The 21469-nt window shown below is 42.8% G+C and overlaps 1 protein-coding gene and 1 long non-coding RNA gene across 2 annotated transcripts in view; one reads left to right on the top strand and one right to left on the bottom strand.

Moving 5' to 3' along the window:
* Positions 1-21469, top strand: part of MAML2 (mastermind like transcriptional coactivator 2) — a 218847-nt gene that overhangs the window by 156507 nt on the left and 40871 nt on the right. The gene's annotated exons all lie outside the window — the stretch shown is intronic.
* Positions 17436-18618, bottom strand: LOC116961136. Its single transcript, XR_004406817.1, has 2 exons — positions 18506-18618; positions 17436-17584 (listed from the first exon to the last, which is right to left on the bottom strand). It is a non-coding gene; the product is annotated as an uncharacterized LOC116961136 (long non-coding RNA).

Genomic DNA, 21469 nt, shown 5'->3' with positions numbered 1-21469 from the left:
GATATCCGTAAGGACTTCTTACCTGGTTGAAGTGAGGATTTCTGCTATTTCTGTGTGTGCATCTGAGGCCAGAGTCAAGCCCTGAATCAACTTCCTGCAGGGATTTTGAAAAGGCAGCCTGGAAAAACAATATAATTCCACAGTCATTTGGAGCTGGCATGGTAAAAACCCTTTCCTGTAAGTTTTTGCTTGTTTGTAGGCAATTTGTGAATACCTCAAGGAGTAAAGGAACAAAAAAATGTTAACAAGCCCCAGCTTCCATTTCTCTCCCTAGAGTCTTCCTATTATTTTAATTCCCCAAAGTCCTCAAGAGCAAGTCCCAGTAATTTGTCTCTCTAGGGGTTCAAAATGAAGAAACATTTTAATGGCAAATATTTATTCCTCCACTCAGCCACTTTTACTGCTTGTGTTTTTATGGTGGAGACCTGCCCCAGGCCACAGATGACTGTCATTAAGACAGCAACAGACCCAGTAATGTTCCTTTAATGTGAATTTTCACGGGTGAATTTACCATTTGTATGTGATGGTGATCCAGAAAATCAACCAGATGCTCCAACAGAACTATTCCAGAACCATCTGCCTGCTTCATTTGCTGCATGCCTGTTTCTGGTAATGTACACACACAGTGTAAGAGACAGATTTTGCCCTGAAGAATTTATAATCTAAATAAACAAGACAGCCAAACCTTAAGGAGAAGGAAATGTTACTGTATATTTTATATACTATTATGTATTTTGGGAAAGAGGGAGGGAAGATCTCATTCAAAGCCATTAAAATCAATCCACAGGAGTTGTTGGATAAGGACACATTTACAATCACAGAGGAATCCTCTGACAGAGTCTGGAGTTGAACCAGACTCAGTGTCAGTCTCAGAGACACTATCCTTGTGTCCCAGGATAGTGCCTGAACTTATCAATCTGCACCTGCCCCTTGTCCCTTGATCTGAGAGTCTTCTCTGTAGACACAGCATCCTTAGCTCTGAGCCTTCACAGCCTGTTCAGTCCCCTATAGCAGACCTCTGGAGCAGTTGCAATAGTGCTTGATGCCTCTTTTTCCCTTTGTACCTATAGATTGATGGTAAATAGCCCATCGAGGTGCACCCAGAAGCTTGCCAACTCTCCAAGGGGCCTTTGAGACACCCGTGCATGGGTAGACATGCCCTGGCTATGCCTGAGATTCTGCTTGCTACCTTGTGCATGAGGAAGGAGTGAAGACTTGAGGGAAGCCTCACACCGCACTGAACAGGCCAAACATGTTGAGATCATGTCATGTCTTCAAAAATGGTCCTCACTTCTCTGTCCCCTCTGATGAGGCTCTGTTTTATCAAGCCCCAGATGGAATTTGGAGGGGGGCAGAGTGCCTGAAGCAGTTCGTCTGACTGAAAAGCCAAGCACCTTTCATAGAGTCCTTTGATAGTAATACTTAGCCCTGACATAGTCATGGAAACATGAGAATTGAATAATTCTCCAGTTTCATAGGAAGAGGTGAGGACTTATGTGAGGTCCACATCATATTGTGAATCAGTAGAAAACGCAGAAATTGGGTAAAAGGAGGGATATTTATCCCTATCCATTGTACCAATTATCTATATTTAATGTTAAGCCCCCCAAGATTCCTATGTAACCAGTGAGGAAGGCACAGCTCAGAATACCTAAGCCAGACACATAAGTGGGGCATAACCTCACTGCAGAGGACTCTCAACGTCCCTGAGCCCAGCTGTGCTGCTCTGCCTGCAAGACAAGCACAGACTGAAACTACAGTGCATTGAATTGAGTGCCAATATGTCAAAGGAAGGGGAGGACAAGAGCTTTGAACACTCTTAGGTGAGACTTCACAGGATGGCAGAGCTGATCTAAAGGCTAGGGACAAGTAGTCCTCTCCCACCGCAACCCTTTGTCCACTCCTTCCTCTGCCACTAGCTCTGGCACTTGTCTATGCTCTCACAAAACTGGCAGAAAACTGTCCTTTTCCTCTCTGTGTTGGTTTTCTCTTTTAGTGAGTTTCTCCAGCTTGTGAGGTCAGACAAAGCCAACACTTGCATAAGTGCATAAGGGAAGTGGCAGGAGCATGCAGCTGGAAGCAAGCAGTGGAGATGGGATCGCTCCTGCCAGCAGCAGCAAGTTGTTAAACTCAGCTCAGGTGGCTGGTGCTGGGGAACCTCAGCTACAGGGGTGGCCATAGAGTGAGTGAAAGGTGGACAACTGGCTGCAAGAGGGAGTCTGAGTATGGAAGGCCAGGAACTGAGGGCAGGAGGCAGTTGGAGCAGAAAGTTTAGTGCAAGTTAAAGAAACAGCCAGGTAGGACTGAATCCAGTAAGACAAATGTGATGGTGCAGACAGACTGGGAGAGGAGGTGGTAAAGGAGTAAAGTGCAGGACGGGTGAGAGTCTGAGGGCAGAAAGAAGCCTGAAAGCACTAATACAGCACGTAAATTGGTTTTAGGGGAGGGGGAATGAGGGACAAAGATTGGGAGCTCAGGGGGAGGAAGCTGAGAGAGAGCGTGGGTGCAGGCAGAGGAGGACAGGGCATCCAACAGTGGGAAATAGTGAGGGGGGAAATGGGGCAGAACAGGAGCACAGGTTACAAGCACCTACGGTCTTTGCAAAGGTGAGAGTGGAATACTGGTAACGTTTAAAAACTATCTGTTCCTATATCCTATGCCAGTAATAAGTGAAGGGGCATAAGGGACTCGTTGTCCAGTAGTTCTCAAAGAGTCTGCAGGAAGTCTTCAGGACAGGGCAGGAAATGCAGCTTTCCAGACCTGCCTCACTCTGAGCCCTTCAAACTGCCTGCTGAAAGGACACACTACGTATTTCAGGCTGTGCTAGTCATCCTGCCAGTCTCCATCAGCCAGGGAGACAGAATAAGTTGAATAGTTGTCCCACTGGATAAAAATTAATACACCTCATTCTCTGCTGTTCTTCCTTCAGGGGACCCTACAGCTCTCCTACCATCTCCTACTGCAAGTGTAGCCATTGAATAACCAACATGTATAGAATAGAATAGAATAGAATAGAATAGAATAGAATAGAATAGAATAGAATAGAATAGAATAGAATAGAATAGAATAGAATAGAATAGAATAGAATAGAATAGAATAGAATAGAATAGAATAGAATAGAATAGAATAGAATAGAATAGAATAGAATATTTCCATTGGAAGGGACCTACAATGATCATCTAGTCCAACTGCCTGAGCACTTCAGGGCTGACCAAAAGTTAAGGCATTTAATTAAGGGCATTGTCCAAATGCCTCCTAAACACTGACAGACTTGGGGCATCGACCACCTCTCTAGGAAGCCTGTTTCAGGTTTTGCAGTTTCTTCCCGCCTTTCAAAAGTTGCACATGAGGAAGACTGATGGAGATTGAATGGTCCTCTCAGGCCTTCATAAGAATCTATGTAGTCCACCTTGGTTGAAAAGTTTCCCATGATTTACTAACACCAAAATGATTGCAACAACCAAGGTGTGAAAATGAAGAAAGATGGTATTTCTGGAGAGCCAGTAACATGTAAGAGGGAGAGAGACTCTGAGGGCTTTCCATAATTCTGTGAAGATGGGTTAGATATACTCTGGGAGTCTTTTCTTTTTCCAGTCCTTTCTATAATTTGTAGTGGTTGCAATCCGGGGCACAGCCTGGCTCCAAGTGAGTGATGAATGACTAAAGGATTTAGTGCTTTGGTTCTGGTTAGAAAAGCATCCAACTTTATCCATTGCAGAACTAGATTTCTCCAAATGACTGTAAACTGCAATCCCAGCTAAAGCAGTCTTTGCTGGGGTGACTCCAGTCTTGTCTGGTTTCAGCTAGAATGGAAAAAAGAAAAAGAAAGGAATGGCTTTTTTTTTCCTACTGGAACTGGTAAAAAACATGGGAAGACATAGGGATTAGCAGAAATATTGGGAGCTTCACAGCCTAACTGCAAAACAGAGTGGGAGGAGGGAGGGTGGGAGCAAGTTCTGTCTATCCATCCTTAATCCAAAGCCGCCTGCTCCTTCCCAGACTATACTTCACTGTCATACACTTGCAAATTCACTCCAGTAATGAAAACAGACTAACTTTAAGCTTGTTCCCAAAGCTGCAAATTTGTCCCTGCTGGGTGTTAATTTAACTGCTTCCAGGGCACCAGGATGTCTACTAGTGTTCGCTTTGCTTGCTTTCTTCTTTTTTTTTCGCACATCTGGTGTTGTGAAAACTTCCAAAGCACCACACAGAAGAGTGATGAACTGACCACTTTTAACCCTTTCTGCAGCATGCCAAGTATGAACCTGCCTATCTCTCTCCAGTGTTTTCTACCTATAACAGAGTCCATGGGCCTTGTTATGCATGGGATCCATAAACTCTGAAGTGGATCTTATAAATATTTCACAGGCTGAGAATTGAGCCTTCCTTCAGCTCCATCATCCTCTGTTTTTCCTGTGAACAAACCTGGCTAAACAGTAATAACTGGACTTCAAAAATTTCCAGCAGGAAGAAGCAGGTTTGGGGCAGGGAGAGTTTTATTCCAAAATATTTCTTTTTTCCTCTTGCTTTTATCTAGTGTTGCCACCTCCCAGCAGGGAGGACATTCAGTGCAGTAGTTTCACTTACATTATGGCAAGTGATGGCCTTTTCCTGTTGTTTTTTGATTGTTGCATTTGTTCTGTAATGGCTGCATTAACTGTTTATCTGCTGCATCGACTAAACCAGAGCAAATTCAAAACAATCCGGGTGTCTCATTTCCAGTCACAGCTGTTGTACTTTACCTGACTTTCTCCACTTTGTTTGCTTTCTGTTTACATGACCATCTCACTTGCTTCACTAACATACTCCTATCAAGAGCATACAGACTGCTTTGTCTTTGGCTAGAGTTTCCTGAAAAAAAGCCAAAGGTACTTGAAACTCAAATTCCTCTTCCATTTTGTCCTGTTGTGCAATGCAAGTTTTATGGCACAAAGAGGGTGCAAAGTCCTTCTTTGCTAGACAGCCCTATCATTACTTTTAATCCCACACCTCCTTTCGTACTTCCATCCCAGGGACTGTCCCTTCTCAGCCCTGGTTCCTCTTCAGCACCCAACTCAGGAGAGCTGAAATACTGTGAAGAAACATCCCACAGCCATGTGGGCTGCTGAACCCAGCGAGAAAGCAGCAGTCTCCATCACACTGAAGCAAGAGACCCAAACGTGCCACAGTCCTTAATTCTGACATTTTCTCTTCTTCCTGCAGGATTTTCACTGCTGAGTTTTATTTTTAAAAGAAGTAAATAACTCTTGATCCACAAATTACAGACCTCTTTGGTAAACATGAAATCTACTTCATGGGCTAAGTACAGCTGTGTTGTCAAAATCTTGTTTCGTATTCAAAGTGCTATCAAGGGCGTCCTTTTTCAGAAGCAGCACTTCTCTGCAGGCCAAGCTCCGGGGCCCCAGGAAACACTGGAGCAGTTTTTCAGAAGGGTTTTCCATAGTCATGTATATACTGCAGTAAAAAAAAAAAATAAATCTTCAGATATTAATACTCCTGAAATACTTTCCGGAGCGTTGGACTCGCCACCTGAAAATACTAATGAAATTTGGTTAGTGGAGATACAATCATTCATCTCCCTATTAAGCCTGAGCTTTTTAAAGCTACAGAGTAGGACTTACGTATCTATAGCCAAATTATTTATGCAGATCTAGGGAATGTCAGTCCAAACCCCATATAGCTTTAACATATCCACCCCTGTTTTTCTTCTGACAAGTTTTCCAACCAGTAAACCTAGTAACCACCTTTGAAATTGGACATAAGTAAATTTAGGATGGAAATTAGCAGCACATTCCCAGCAATTGGAGAAATTGTTTGGCTTTCCTGAGGAGAGTGCTGGTGGCCAAAAACCTAACTGCTTTTAAGATAAAATTTAGAATAAATGTTAGATGATATATGATAGCAAGGCGCACAGCTTAAAAATGGGATCCCTTTCTGCTCCTCTGCTTTTATAGCAAAAACCAAAATAGTCCTCTGGCTGTCGCCTCATGTGGCCCTTTCTTTGAAGAAACCAAGTGGGGAGCTCTGTAGGCCACTACTAAACAAAGTAGAGTAGATGGCATGGCTAGGGACACCAGATAGATGTTCAGACATTTAATTGTAGCATTTATTTAAATATATGCTCTACTGTTGTTATGATCTTCAAGAATATTTTACCTCTCTTCCTCCGAAACAATCCAAAGCAAATCAAAAGCTAGTCAGTTGGTACAGTAATTGTATATAAATTTACACATGAATAATTAATTAAAATCAAGCTGTGGAAAAAATTAAAAAGGCTAAAAGACCTTTGGACATTTGTGTGAAGATCAATGCACTTAATACCCAGGAATATAGAAATATTTGGACTGTTTGCTCAAACAGGCACAGTGTTAATGAATCATTTTAATCACCTTCATTATAGTCTTTCAAACGGAGGAGACTACTGTACAAAACCAAGCCTGACAAAAACAACATAAAAAAACCCAGAGGCAATTGTGAGCCTGTTAATTAGATAACTTTGTCTTGATATTTGCATTTGAGCATTTGGCTCAGGACAACATAGTATGTTACTCTCAGGACAAGAAGCAAGCGAATGGCTGCTGCCCCGTGTCCTCTCAAACAACATTATCAGGGTGCCTATTGGTCTCTTGCATCCCCCAGGGTATATATTTGGGATAGTCTTTATTCTGCTTTTCCCAAATTTTTCTTACATCTCTTGTCTTTTTGTGGCAACAAAACAATGCAGGAGCTGGAATTATGCTATACATTTTAGTCAACAAAAAAGATGTCGAATGCCCAGATTTTATGTTATTTTAGCAATGCAGCTGCTACAAGCAAAAACTAAACCAAACTACGTTCATGCGCAAGTACTACTATGAACACTGAGATAGTAGTGATAGCAGAAGTAATTAAATTATGTAATATATGCTAATTGTTTTCCACACACTAATTCATCCATAAAGCTTCTGTGAAGTGAGCAACTATTAACTGTTCTGTAAAGGTTAAAAATTAAAACAGTGAGATAAACATGTTTTTCTAACACAGCTGGTGAAGTTAAAGCTTTAGAAATATATGTGATGCATGTGAATAGGTGTCTTGATACAAAGTGACTGAGTCAAGGAGAGATGAAGTAGATCAGTACTTGTGAAAACAGGTCATCTATGTAGATGCATAAATACAGCTTTAATTTTAGTCTCTAAAATAGGGTTGGATTCAGAATTATCATCAACTTTGTATTTTTAAAAAAATTTTCAAATTAAAATTTTTTGACCAAGCACTACCCTGTCAAAAATTCAGATAGGCAAACATTCCTACAAATGTCAATGAGTATTTTCAGGAAACTTCCTCTTAAAGATTTAGAAGTCTCAGCAACCAAAGCAGTCAGAATTTAATTTCCTTAATATTTAAATATATATTGCTTAAACCAGATTAAAATTTCAGAGGTATACATTCCATGCTGAGGCTGTATGTGTTGATACCTGTGTGTGATCAAAATGAGCTCATGCACGAGACAGTAGCATCTTAACACTTCACAAAATGGCAAATAGGTGTAAGGTAGGTTCTACACTTTCAAATGTAGATCACAGAAGAAATTGCCAAGGCTTCTGAATTTTCATCTCGATTTATATATGTCTATTTACACAAAAGGCAGATACTGTTTTCATATATGATGATGCAGAGGGCAACTCTGTCCTTACTGAAATGGTATTCAAAATATTGTTCATAATTAATATGTTACATAAGCAATGGGGGGGGGGGAAAGGTATATTTAAATATTTTAAGTTTCAAAACAATGCTCTCCAGGATTAGGAAAAGTGGGGTTTTGTTCCTCGTTCATACTCAGATCTCCCTCTTGTCCACCAGTTCAGAGTGCTACTGAGGTCCTGTGTGAAACACAGGGTAAATCCTGTAGTGAATGAGAAGGAAATGAGGTCTGCAGACATCCGAAATACCCTCACCGAGTTTGTTCGAAATGGCAAAGTGAACAGTGGGAATCACTGAGGTGGAAGTGAGGAGCACATACACGCACACATACATATACATATGGGATCATGGCACTGTACCACTAGGTGTTTGCATCCCAAACACCACCTGCAATCTGCGCATCTTACACCTGACAGCAGGGAGCACTTTCTGTAGGCGTCTTTGCTGCGCAACATTGTAGGTACCAAAAGTAAGCATGGATTAAAAACTGGAGTTGGGCAGATTCAGAAGAAATATTTGTGAAGGGTAGCCAGACAGTATGTTGTAGGTGCAAAAGTTGCACTCAAAATGCATAAATGGCGGAAGCTGGAAGTTACATTGGACACAGTCGCAGCATATAGTGGCTCTATTCCTATAGTCCATCTCTGAACATCTCCTCTTCATCACTCTGAAGGTTACCACTGTAATACACAGTTCTCTTTGAAGACACTGAAATAATGCTGCTTGATCATAGCAGAAAAGATTATTAATACAAAGAATGCCAGAAATGGTGCCTGGTTTGGGGGAATCGTCTTAGTCACGTCTTCCCCAATGAAGTTTAAGATCACCTAACCTACCAGCCCCTCATTGCAACAGTATTTTTGACAGCTGACTGGTGTCCAGTTGACTTGGCCCAGCAGTCCCAGGGCTCGTGAAAGTGAATCTACTGTTGCTTTTCAGCTGTGAGAGCAGGCACAGTGATATGATCATGAGCCATGCCTCTTGGAAAGGTTTGGGTTTTTTTAAATGGTAGTTCTAGGAGAGTTTAGCACTCCCCAGCAGTTTCTACTGGCGTATGTGTTCCTCCTGTTGCTGCCTTCAAGGGAAGTTTAATGATCGCTTTCACAGGGTGGCAGAAATGTCCTGAGGAACACAAGCAATGGAAGGGAAATGGTGATTTTCAGCCATTTATAACTGATCCAAATTGGAATGGCATTTCATAGAGAAGCCAAAAGCAATAGTGTCAAGGTACAAGCCTTGCTCACTTCCAAAAGTTTCTTGCAAAAAAAAAATGAAGGCAATTAGATTTCTAAACTAATTATTGCAGGAGCCCTTTCAAGCAGAGTATGTAAAGTCCCCATAACACTAATGCCTGATTTTTACATTATGTTCAGAAGACTTCTGCCAATTGCTAGGGCGATCTGTGGAAATAGTGACAACAAAATTTGTTTACTCCTCCATGCTATTGCAAGTTCCTAAGCAAAAATTTTGTGTCTGATTTGTATTCAAGCTGAGATCCCCTTTATACCATTATGACCATAGAAAGGAGCCTTTAATCAAAGAAATATTTAGTTACATATTCAGGCCACTTTGGTGTAACAGGGACTTAGTGTTAATAAGAATCAGTCTTTAGGTGTTCCAAATGCTCTTTAAAAAAAGAGACAACAATGTGCAAAGTAAACTCCAAGTTATTAATTCAAGAGCAGTATGAGCAGCAGCAGCAGTAAAGAAACCCGATATATCCATCAATCAACACTGTGGAACCCTGTTTGTTTGCACTAGTTAGAGAGTGATGAATAGGTCCTCTGTGTAAAACATTCAGCTACAGTGTGAGAGGGTAATAAATTATGTTTGTTAATTTTATATGCTATACGTATAAAAATCACTAAAAATTGTTAATACACTGTAATGGTGACAGAAAGGTCTGGTGCTGTAAGAACCTTAATGCAGTGCTTTTTCATCTCCAGAAGTGAAGGTCTCTTTTGGCATTTCCTGCATTTCAGGGAACATGATATAAAAGGCCTGGAGGAAGAATTTTACCTACTAATCACTCAGGTTCCCAGCTGCCTCACTGGACCATACTTATGTAAAAATTATGCTCTCCCTTACGCTCATAATCCTCATTACCTCAGCATTCAGTGGAGAGACAGGGACCTCCAGGGAATGAATGATGCTGTCCCCCAGGAGGTGCCCAAGAGAGGGGGTGTGATGTGTGGTGGTGGCGGAGGCGGAGGGCGATGATGCCAGGGCTCGCCCCACTCCGGAGAGCTGGGGGCAGATGCGGTGGAAGCCCCCGTCAGGGTGGTGTCCAGGCAGGCACGAGCTCAGCTGTGGGGCCAGGCTGTGAGTACAGTCCTGGCCTTTACACAGCCAGAGGTGGGCATCGAGAGGTTGGTCTCAAACCATCCTGTTCTGGCACAGGTAGAGAAGACATAGAGCTGGGCAGCTGGCATAGACTACATAACCACCTCAGCCTGGTATTTCCCCAGGCTGCTTTCAAAATGCAACTCAGACTGCGGTCAGTGGGCACAGTCTTTTAAGCCCAGCTTAGACTCCTGCAGTTTTTTGTCTTTATCCATGTGAGCTCTTTCCACATCTGGCTATATGAGCTTTGACCGGGGCAAAACTTTGCACACACCCCCCCTGCCCTCTGTCCTATGGTTTTTCTGTTGTACAGCTCCATTCACAGTTTCACACCCGCTTCTTTTGCAGCCAAGGCTAAGCAAATGTTCATACAGCCTCAGTCCTGCTCACATAAACTGAAGTTGCTTTTCAGAAGTCTTTCCTCTCTAGATAAGCTGGTTGACATTGTCTAGTGTATACTGCAGAAGGGTACAAAGTCTGCAAGGACACTAAACAGTGTGGACAAAAGTATGTTTGAGTATTTTTTGAAAAATCGTCTCAGAGGAGAAGGCAAGCTTGAGAAACTGCTTCTCTTTCCAGAAGCTTGCTTTACGGCAATATTTATTTCTCAAGTCATGGCAGTTAGGAAATGAGTCTAATGCATGAGAATGTTGCCATGTTATTAAATGGTGGTGTAAAAGCTGCGCTTACTTTCATGGGAATGAGGTTCTTTGCCAAAAGTGAGATGCCTCAGCTCTCCCTTGGGACTGCATCCTAGTTTGGAAGGAACGGAGGAAGCCGCTGTGAGCAGTCAGAACACATAGCAGGAACGACTGCGCATTTGTGGCAGCCTGTTTGTAAGGACAGAGGAGCAGCTCGGCGCTTGCCGGCCGATGCAGTAGGCGTTGCACGAGGTGAGGCCGGCAGAGCTGGCTGCTGTCCCTGCTCTTGCACCCCAGCAAATTCTCCCTGAACCGCCAACTGCTCCTTCCAGCGCTTGGGTGTTACTCTCGTTTACACCTGGGTGCAAAGCCACCGTAATTGCACTGAAACCCACTTACACTTTGCAGGGTGCTATGACAGGGCAGAGTTCGACCTGCACACACGAGACAGCACAGCACAGCAAACCGGCCAGTCCCTACAGGGGAAAATCAGGAAGCCTTCACTGATGGCAGCACTGAGCTTCACTGAAGCTGTATAGTAAAAATGAATGTGAAAATAAGACTAGCTTTGTTTGACTTGTTGAACACAAATCATTTCAAACCCCCTGTCAGCAAAAAGTAATTTTTTTCCTAGTTATTTTTATTTTATCAGAAATGGGGAGAACTCATTAACACTCATGTTTTGAACTGTAGTTTAATAGAAGGCAGACTAATACAGTTCATTAAAATATGCATGTTTGATGTTTGAGGTAATGTTTGCACAAATCCTTGGGCAGGGGATACTGTAGAGCTAAAATTATGTTTTTCACAGCCAAATGGCTTAATCTCATTACCAAAGTTTTGTGATCAAGATGAAGGGGACAGTTAGTAATTGCAAGGGATAAATATTTTTTTCTCCATAACTGCCCTTATTACTCACGGATAACAGATCCAATGCAGACTGTTACATTTCTGTCTTCTTTCCTTTACCACCCACTTTGTTTATGATTCACCAGCAGTTTCTATGGACTGGATGTAAGGAATGAGGGGAATTTCTGTTTGCCTATTTCATGGCAAAAGAACATTGTGAAGAGATGCGTTTGCTAGCATTTAGCCTGGAGATGCGGATATTGCTCAGGGGGGACAAAAGTTTAAAATCTGAAATTCTTTTCCATGCCTTTCCTCCAGCTTCTGGATTTCCAACAGGCTGCTCAGCACGCTACTCTTCAACCTCTTCCAGCTGGTGAACGCACATTATTTCAAGGAAATCCTCAGACCCAGAACAACAAATAGAAACCTTGCTTTTCTTAGTTACCTTTTGACCCTCAGAAGTAATCTGTGGACTCCCAGGCATCTGATCTTATGTTGAAACCTATGGATTTAAGAGATCTGAAGGAGAAATGGTACATCTGCCAGAAAAGTTTAGCTCTTCTAAACATTCCTCTGACCACATTGTCTTTGGAGAGGAAAAAAAATCCTTGCTTGCAGGGTATAGGAAAAATCTGTTTTTACCCTTAGTTCAGTACTGCTGTAACAACAGCTGGGGTGGCCTTTGGGCTCTATTGTTACAAATAACTGAAATGAAACTACAACACAGCCAAAGCACTGGACCCTAATGTGATCTAGCGAACATTCATTTTATGTGTTCTGGTGGACATTTCATTGTGTACCTACTGGCAGTTTTCAGAAGGCAAGATAGATTGCACTGTGAATTTTTTTCTTCTACTTTACGGCTAGTGTCGTATCTGTAACTGAGGCCTCTAAATCAGGAACTGACACTGTTCCCATGTCCTAAACAATTATATGACCCTTTAGGATTGAGTGATGTGTTAATCTTTTCTAATTATACTGTACTGTATCTTTTGCTTTCAAACATGGTCACGAACAGGGCTGTTTCTGCTCCCATAGATGTAGATGGCAGAAGGCCAGCTGGAGCGGCACCAGGTCCCATTTGCAGCCCAGTTACCATGTGTTTGGGGAAAAACTGGAGAGCTTAGCTTCATGGAAGACACAAGAAACAAAGATACTGGAGCAGAATGAGATCTAAAATGATATTTTTAAGGTTCTGTCCCTTTTGCAGTATGATTTCTCATTCATCATGCAAATTTATAATTTTCATGCAAATAAAAAATTATTTTCATTATGAAGGTGAGTTTGATTAGCTTGTACAGTTGACAGCTAGTAAAGCTGTGTGAAATATTGTTGTAGAAAATCACAGTCACTAGTTGTAGAAATCACAGTCACTCCTCATCTTAAAGCTCTTATGCAACCAGAGTGATGTAAATGTGCTACAGGGTAAATAAAACCCAGCCCCATGAAATTCAGATACACAGTGGCCTGACTCCCAGTTCCATGGGGACCAGCACAGCAATGCCGGCTGCAGCAGTGGGTGTTCACCACCATCCCTTCTCTTTCTAGCTGATCACAGCGCCAGCTGAAGCACTGGGGTGGATACATCTATGCTGACAGACAAGAGTTATTACCATCTTAGTTTATGTCATTCAGCAGCAGTAAAGCTGTTACCAGAAGGACTCCTGTCAGTGTACGGTGCATCTCCACTGGGGGCTATGCCAGTGCATCCAATTTGATGGAAATGTCCTGTTGTGAACAAGCCTGGGTCTCCTTCTGCTGTCCTGAAGGAGCTTTGGAGCATTACCTGGTTGTATCAGCCCCTGTGTAAAATCTCTTTTACACGACAGAGGGATTTAAAAGTATCAAAGTGTGGCTAGTCTTCCAAAGTCCTCAGCGTGCTTGGCTGCAGACAGATCTCCAGAAGTCCTTAGAAGCTTCTGAAGCCATGCAATGGAGCTGCCAAACACCTGCCTAGGACCTAGTCCAGCTTAGGACTGCAGGACTACTCACTGGAGTGATACAGAAAGCTGGGTCACTGCACTTCCAACACTTCACCGGCGTTATAGAGATGCCCAAATTCAGCCCTCATGAGTCTCATGAGGTTCTGTGTCATGCATCCCTGGAGGCAGGCCTCCGTTACAGGGAGTGTGGTGGCTTCTGCCATGTCTCAGGAGAGCCTGTTCCTGGCAAAGCTTCTTGGATGGATTTGTGATCCCTCAGGAGCTTCATGCACTGTGGGCTGGAGGGTCTAGTGCAAAACCCAAGCCATGGGGAAGGTCTGCTGATGGGGATACAACATGCTATGTGCTTGCCTGCTCCAGCAGCCTAGGTTGGTGCTATGAGCTATCTGTGTGGCCTAGGTTGGTGCTATAATCTGTCTCCGCGACCAAGGCTGGTTCTATAAGCTGTCTCCATGACCAAGGTTGGTGCTGTCAGGAATCTCTGTGGCCTGGGTTGCTGCACTGAGCCATCTTCCTTCATGTGACTCAGGCACATGACCAGTACACCAGATGAGTCCTGTGTGACTCAGCTCTATAGATCTGTCTAATGATGGAAGGAGCAAGACATGACAGCTATTGCATTTTCAAAGGTTGCAAAAATGAGAACTCAGTCAGTACCTTTTTCTGAAGAAGATGCTTAGGCAAGCTGGGGGTCAAGTTTTCTAGAGCTCTTCACTTGACAGCTGTCTCTCAGATGCATGTAACTTGATTTTATCAGTCAGCATGCACCCGCCATATCCACCTCTTCTAAAGACATTGGTGCCAAAAGTCAAAAATGGAGGATTTTGAAAAGCTGATCCAGAACTGCTTGTGGCTGTCATCCCAGGTTTGATGTTGAGTAGCTACAGTTTGTCAGGGTGGCTAATGAATGATTGGTTCATGTAACAGAACTGCTACAGAGGCGTTAGCTACAGACTACTTGCTGCTGCCTAAGCACTCAGTTTAGAGCTCACTGAAGTTCCCTTAGAGAGGGGTTTGGACTGTTGGTCAGTTCCTTCAGCTAGAAAAGTTCAGTGAGACCAGCTGACAGGAATCTTGAAGTTGAAACATAATTCAATTCCAGCCCTTGGCAGCAGATCTCTCTCAAAATCTGATACAGTCAACCCTGGAAGGACGAACGACTATATCCTTTCTAGTTAGATCTGTCGGAAGCATAGGAAGAAGAAAGTAGATAAAATAAAGGAGCAGGAGAATAAAATTATTATCTGTCTTGCCTAAATTTCCATTTACCTTCAAACTTCTAAGGTTTTGGGAGAAAAACATCTAAAATAAGCTTTTGACTATATGTAGCACTATTGCGATACTCATTTTGATGCTAAAGCGTCACTGGTTATGGACAGAAAGGAAGGGAATGAAAAAGATACCTTCTTACTCAACTGATCAGTCCCTGGTGTGCACTATGAGTCATATCTGCTTATTTCACTAACAGAAACAAGTTTTTACTCTTTTTTTCCCTTCCTATTAGCAACACATAGCACTGACATCTAAGGGAGGACGGACCGGATCATACTCTGGCTCTCAGATCACCAACAGAAGAGTTAAATATGTTTTTATTGTCGTGATGAAGCACAGGCTGGAAGAACACAGCCTGACTTTCAGGCCTCAGGTGTCATTCACAGTCCTGGCAACTAGAAGATACAAATGTGGGATTTTGCAAAGGAAAAAAAAATATGAGCTCAACTCTGAGTGTCCACATTCACAGCAGATGCTACATGAAAGCATGGCTGTATAAAAGCCCACAGATAGATCAACAAACTGCCTGGAAAAAGAAAACAGTGGGACAAGTCCTACTCATAGTAAACCCTAAGCCAGTCCATGTCCTTTTTGAAGACAGAGATGTGGTCTTGGGTGAGCAGAATCAAATCTGAAAGGGAAGGCAATGGGAGACAGCAGGATGCCATACATAAACCAGGGGGTTTACTGTCCCAAGACCAGGTGTCCATTCACCACAGCAGGCATCACTAGCTGGGATGTGGTGTGGGAGGATGCCCTCTTCTCCCTCCCCAAGAAAATCTCCATAGCTGGACTTGGGCCGTGCAAATGATTTTGTGAATGATAAAGTAACTAGTTGGTTAATTTGTCAGCTGAGGAAGTTCATGCCAAAAAAGTCCTCTTCAGTCTCCTACGTGTGCCGTGACTCTGCATTAAAAGCCTAAGGGCCAACTACTCCAGTATGTTTCCAGTGTTGGAAAACAAGTTTTAACCAAATGGGCCAGCTAAACTGGGATTATGGCAAAGTATTTCACACTGTTGAATCTGTCTCTTATGTTTGCTGTTAACCAGACCAGATTCCATTTAACCAGGGAAATAAGGTGGGCTGATGGGTACCAATTTTGCATGAACCTTATGCATATACTCATCTTCTACTTCTTTCATTTCATCTTTCCATAAATTTGTTATATGTGGATGTATACTGGTGCCAGCAGTCTTTTTGCCTCCAGTTTCTGCAGAGCTGTTCACATGCATGCTATGTACACTTATTTATACTCACTAGGAAATGCTCCCAACGGAGGTTGCTCTCAAGCATGCTGCCAGCACATAGCAGAGGTGAAAGCACCAAGATGCAATAAGAAGCTTTGCCCTTGAGGCAAAAAGAGGGATGGAGACAAAAAGCATTTATCATTTCCTGTCACTATTATTGTCTCATGGTTCCTCCTCAGCTAATGCCAGACCTCTGGCAGCGGAGCGAGGAGGGATGGGAGGACTCATGCTGTGTGTCCATTGAATTAACAGTTTGAGGGAAGAGGCTTCCAGTAGCTACTTGTAGAATCAGTTAGAAGTGAACATCAGGCAAATCTCCTACTCTTTAGGCAGGTCCCTTTGAAGGCTAAGGTTTGCCTTGTGAATTATTTAATTTAGTTTAACAGAAAGTTTTTAATTCATTCAATTAAATGCACTGAAATCTGCAATATTATCCTACAGTCCAGCTGGAGTCAATGGGTACCCTTCCAGTGACTTCAATTACTTCAGTTCTATAAAATATTTTTTCTAATTTTATTTATTTAATTTATTTAGTTGTACTAAAGATTTCTGACATAGGAAAAAAAAAAAAAAACAAAACAAAACAAACCATCTCTTGCTTTCTGAATTTAAATGTAATGCTAACTATACCTTTTAAAAGTCATGTTTCAATGAAGGACTGAATTCTGTCATGGAACCAAATGAAACATCCATGAAGTCTGAGCTCTCCTAATGTTTAGCAAATGTGAAGGCAACTTTAATATGTAGGAGAAATAGAGGAAAAATTCCTTTATATCAGAACTAGAATTTTAAATTGCCCTCTATACTTTTACTGCATTTCAATGTTAAGTATTTAATGTAGACTGGAGGCCTGCCCCCAAAACTACTAAAACAAAACCCTCAACAAAAAAAGCATTTTGGAATATCAGTGTCTCCACAAAATACTGATGATCTGAAAACAATATGCCTGACCCTTTCAAAATATGCATCCTTACTCCTACACCACTAGAACTTTTATTTTTGCAGCAGCCCAAAATCTGGCAAGACACTCATCTCTCCCATTGACATCACTGAATCATAGATCAGTGCACATAGGCTGGAAGCTTGTGATATAATACCTTCATGCTAATATTATAATTCAACTACCATCAGAATTTTTTGGTTCACAATATAACTATAAATTATTGCAGGTTATTTCACACTTCTATCGTAAAAGCAGATAAAGGTGAGCCAGATCACAGACGTGTTGTCCTCAGTGCACTCAACAGTAAAGTAAATGGTAGTCTGTGCACTAAAAATTGTACATGTTCTTTGACTCTGTAAACTGTGGTATGTCATTGTGATATTTCATACGTATATAATAATCAGAACTACTCATGCTTACATTGCTTTAGTGGAAAGTTCCACAGAAGCATTTTTGTTACCTTCCCAAAAGAGCTGCTATTACTTTTTACCTGTACAAAGCTATCAGTCAGAACAATTTCAGAGATTGCTTTAATTATTCACTCTTCAGCCAAATTTCAAGGTTGATAGCTTTTCAGTTTTGAAGAACCACTTTTACATCTTCAGCCTGACGTCTCAGCTGGTATTTAGTAACTGCACAAGTCCAGGATCTCCACTGGGAGTCTGCAATGCAAAATAAAATCACTTAATTGAAAACAATGTTGAGGTGGCATCAAGTTGAGGGGACAATAATTTCTTAAATAGCACCAAGTTGATCTCTTGCTACTGTCTGCCTGTGGCCTGGCCAAACACTCTTGTAGGGCATTTCCCTGCTATTGCCATGCCCTCTCTGACACCTGTGTGTGTCCCAAGCTACGGTAAAAAGCTTTAATTTCTTGGGTTTGCCTACCCTCATTTTGAACTGCTCCTTTTAGTACCAGAAGTGATCCCAGGCACTCTGCAGCTCTCAGTGTTTTGCATTTTTTTGGTATAAACTTTTGTTCTTTCATTCTTTTGCTGTGATGAGGGAGCAGGGTCTTCCTGCCAGCCGTGTATGCATAAGCAAAACTATGTCGGGCTTTGAAGGCTGAGCCTGAGACAAAGCATTCCCAGTAAGATCTGTTTCATATATATCATCTCTTAAGTATCCTTTAAATGTTGCATTAATTGTGAGGCATTAGTACAAGGAAGAATATCTTTTCACTTAATCATTCATGACCGAGAGGTTTCTTGTAAACTTGATTCACTCTCTCATCTCCAGACTTTTTATTCTTATATCTCTCTCCTCATTTGAAGTAGCAATCTGCTACTTATCCTGAAAACAGTTCTTTCCAGGCCAAAGGAAATGGTATGAAGCTGCTTTTTCCTTCTCCCAGGCCTGTGGCCAGGACAACCAAGACCAGAAACTCGCTACTGAGTGTCGGACACAGAGTCCCAACAGGGACAGATGCTGTTGAAGCCTACAACCTGGTTCAGAACTGGGGAGATGATATCTCTCCCCAGTTGCCAATGTCTTGTTACTTAAGAGCTGGTCTTCCCTTTTACTGTCAAAACAGAAGAGAAATCTGGTGAATTATTTTCCATAAAGTTTGTTTTATTACTTACCTTGCTGGCTGGGTGATAATTCCTATGAAGCTCACAACTTTTAGTCTTTTCAGTTGTTTTGTGGGGTGATGGGACCCCTTTGAGTCGGTAGGTCTCCTTCATCACCCTCGAGCTAGAAATGCAAGGAAGAAAAGAAAGAATTAAAATTCTGTACAAAGGTCAGAGAAAGCTTAAAGCCTGCAACTTGAAACCACTGGCACGGAGCTGCAGCACTTCATATTTCTGCTGGGAAGGGATCCCACTTGTGGAATGAGAATAAAAGAAAGTCCTGTGTATCTTATGAGTGAATGCAATGACATATATATGCAAAATTATATGTATGTGTGTGTATACATGCTTGCATATTTATTATACATATAAACATATATATAAAGATGGAAATCTTTAGGGGCAATTTTCATTTGAAATCCTTGCTTACTCCTGAGTGATTAAAAAGGATAATAATAACAATAAAAAAAACCTCAAATGGGGATTAAATCCTCAAGAGAAGAAGTACTCCATTTATTGGAGCCTTGCTTATCTCGCACAGAGTAAGGGGATTATGCGATTGCTTTTGTGTTCTGAACGATTGTGGCTAGACGGTTTCTGACATAATAGACTTGCCTACTGAAATAGAAACATTACTGTTAGATGGATTTGCAGCTGGCTGCAGAAATGCGTTTGTCTGAACAGAAATGTCCCTTGTAACTTACTGAAACACTTGCTCTGAGTGTGGAAGTCAGGCCTTTTGGGGAAGACATACACTGCCTTTTGTTAGGCTCATGAGACTCCGTAGCCTCTGGAGACACTGGGGCTGGCACACTGCAGAGAAGGGACCTGAGTTCATAGCCCTTTTGAGTTGAAAATGCAACTCAACACTTGTGGACTGGAAGCTGGGTATATAAGAAAAGCTAGCTTTTGGGACACATTGCTAACTGATGTAATGGCATCAAGTGAGGAGCTTGATTTGCAGAAGCACAGCAGAGTTATGTGGTCAGCTGTCATGGGCTGTCTCCGAGAGTTGGGTTTGGAAATATTTCTGTGCCAGAGCTCCATCTCTCCAGACGCACATAGTACAGGGTCCTTTGTGATAACCATCATTAGCTTCAAATACTGCTTGGGAGACCATGGGCTGCAGGGCTCCCTGCAGACCTGCCAGCCTTGCTCTGCTAATTCAGACTGACCCGCATGCTGCTGTCCTCTGGGGCTGCTGGGCTGCATTTTCTGGCCACTAATGTGCTCCTTGGAAGCATTCAGTCCTGCTTTGCTCTGGTGTCGTGATCACAAAGGGGCTTTGAATGTTAGAACTTTTATAGGAGCAAAAGGGAGCCTTTCCATTCTTTACCAGCCAAGGGCAGAAGTTCCCTGCTAAAGGTGACACTGGGGCATGCAGAGCAGGGCTCGGATCCTCTCCCTCTGTGTCCCCTGCTTTTCCTTAGAGCACTTCTTTCCCCACTTTTCTAGCTCAGCAAATCCCACGTGAGAGCAGAGGTGCTCCCATCCAGCTGGCTGGCTGACAACAGAACCGAAAACCCCAGGTTGGGGCTTTTGAAGTTCTCAGTGCAGGGTGGGTGCTATTGGCTTCAGAGGAGCAGCGGGAGGCCAGTGCAAAGCACGTGGGAAAAATCCTCAATCCTCCCCCTCTATGTCTGAAACACTGAACTGGCACAATGCCAAGCCAGATCTTCAGGCTGCGCTTTGCTATCTCTACCTCCAAATCTCAGTATGTCCTTTCCACACATTTTGTCAAAATAAAGCGTGATCCCAGGGACTCTCAGCTCTCTCGTGTACCGGGTCTCCCCAGAAGAAGGACAGCCTGGCAGGGGTGTGCCCCAGGGTGCAGCTCCATGTGGGAAGATCAAGCCCATCTATTCCTTCCATAGATGGAGCACACCCATGGGTTGGAACATCTTTTGAGGCAAAGCAGCCCAAAGCTACAGGAGTGTTGTAAAGGGACAGTAAAGGGTTAAGGTGTTCAGGCCATGGCAGCTACAACAGAGCTACTCTCCTTTCCTGTTTTCATTCATCTCTGGCCACTTCCACCAACACACCCGCTCCCACCCCTTCCCATAACCTGGTCACTTTGTTTGGGGAAGACATTAGCTTTCCGCAGTGTTGCTTTGAGCATGGGTTGTATTTTGTTTTATGTTTTTTGTTTTATTTTTTTCTTTAAGATTATGTCATTTTAAAACCATTTCACTTCTAAAAATGACAATAAACTTTACACTTTCCTGCTGTAAAACAGGCCAGTGTTGTCACTAGTCTGCTCGTTCTGGGGGATTTATGGCCCCGTGTCTGATGTGATGCAATCCTCTCAAATGAAAAATCATCACAACTGAGCCTGTAACACAAAGAGACGATTTAAGAGGAACAGGAATAATTAAGGCTGCCCCTTACAAGCCCAGCACAAAGGCATTTCTCAGAGCAGCCTGTACTCTTAGTGAATAAGCAGAAGGAGATCTTAGTTGTCCAAGACTGAAATCCCCCATGGTCTCTGCTGCATCTGCGAGTGAAGGCAAACCTGTGTCTTTGGATTTTAGCCAGTGCATGGGGAAAAAAAAGAGACTGATTCTGGGGGATCTTTCCTCCACAAGCCTTCCAGCCCTTGCCAAGGCTGTCTTGGGGAGGGAGGGGAAGGTGCTGAGTGTGTGTCAATTGTAGCACACACATGGACCGCACAACTCTGCACCACCCTGCTTTCAGTTGTTCCCTCAGTACGGAACCAAGAGCATCCTGTGGCCCCACATATTTGCATAAACAGCAGATAGGACTTTAGTTAGGCCATGTCTGTCATCCCTTGCTTAGCAGCTGCTGTCTCACTTGAGTCTGTGGAGTTTGGCATCACTTGGAATTGGAGACTGCTGCTACCACATCTCCTGCATAAGCTGCTCAGCCTGGTGCCAGTCCAGGGCAGGAGTCTCCTCGGTGTCCCGTAAACACCCAAACCAAGAGCTGTTTAAAATCTGTGATTGTTTCCCGGGGTCT

Source organism: Tyto alba, unplaced genomic scaffold (assembly GCF_018691265.1).
Source record: "Tyto alba isolate M040663 unplaced genomic scaffold, T.alba_DEE_v4.0 Super-Scaffold_2, whole genome shotgun sequence".
Classification (NCBI taxonomy): Eukaryota; Metazoa; Chordata; class Aves; order Strigiformes; family Tytonidae; genus Tyto; species Tyto alba.
The sequence above is the reverse complement of the archived record's forward strand: the minus strand, read 5'-3'. Positions and strand labels throughout refer to the sequence as shown.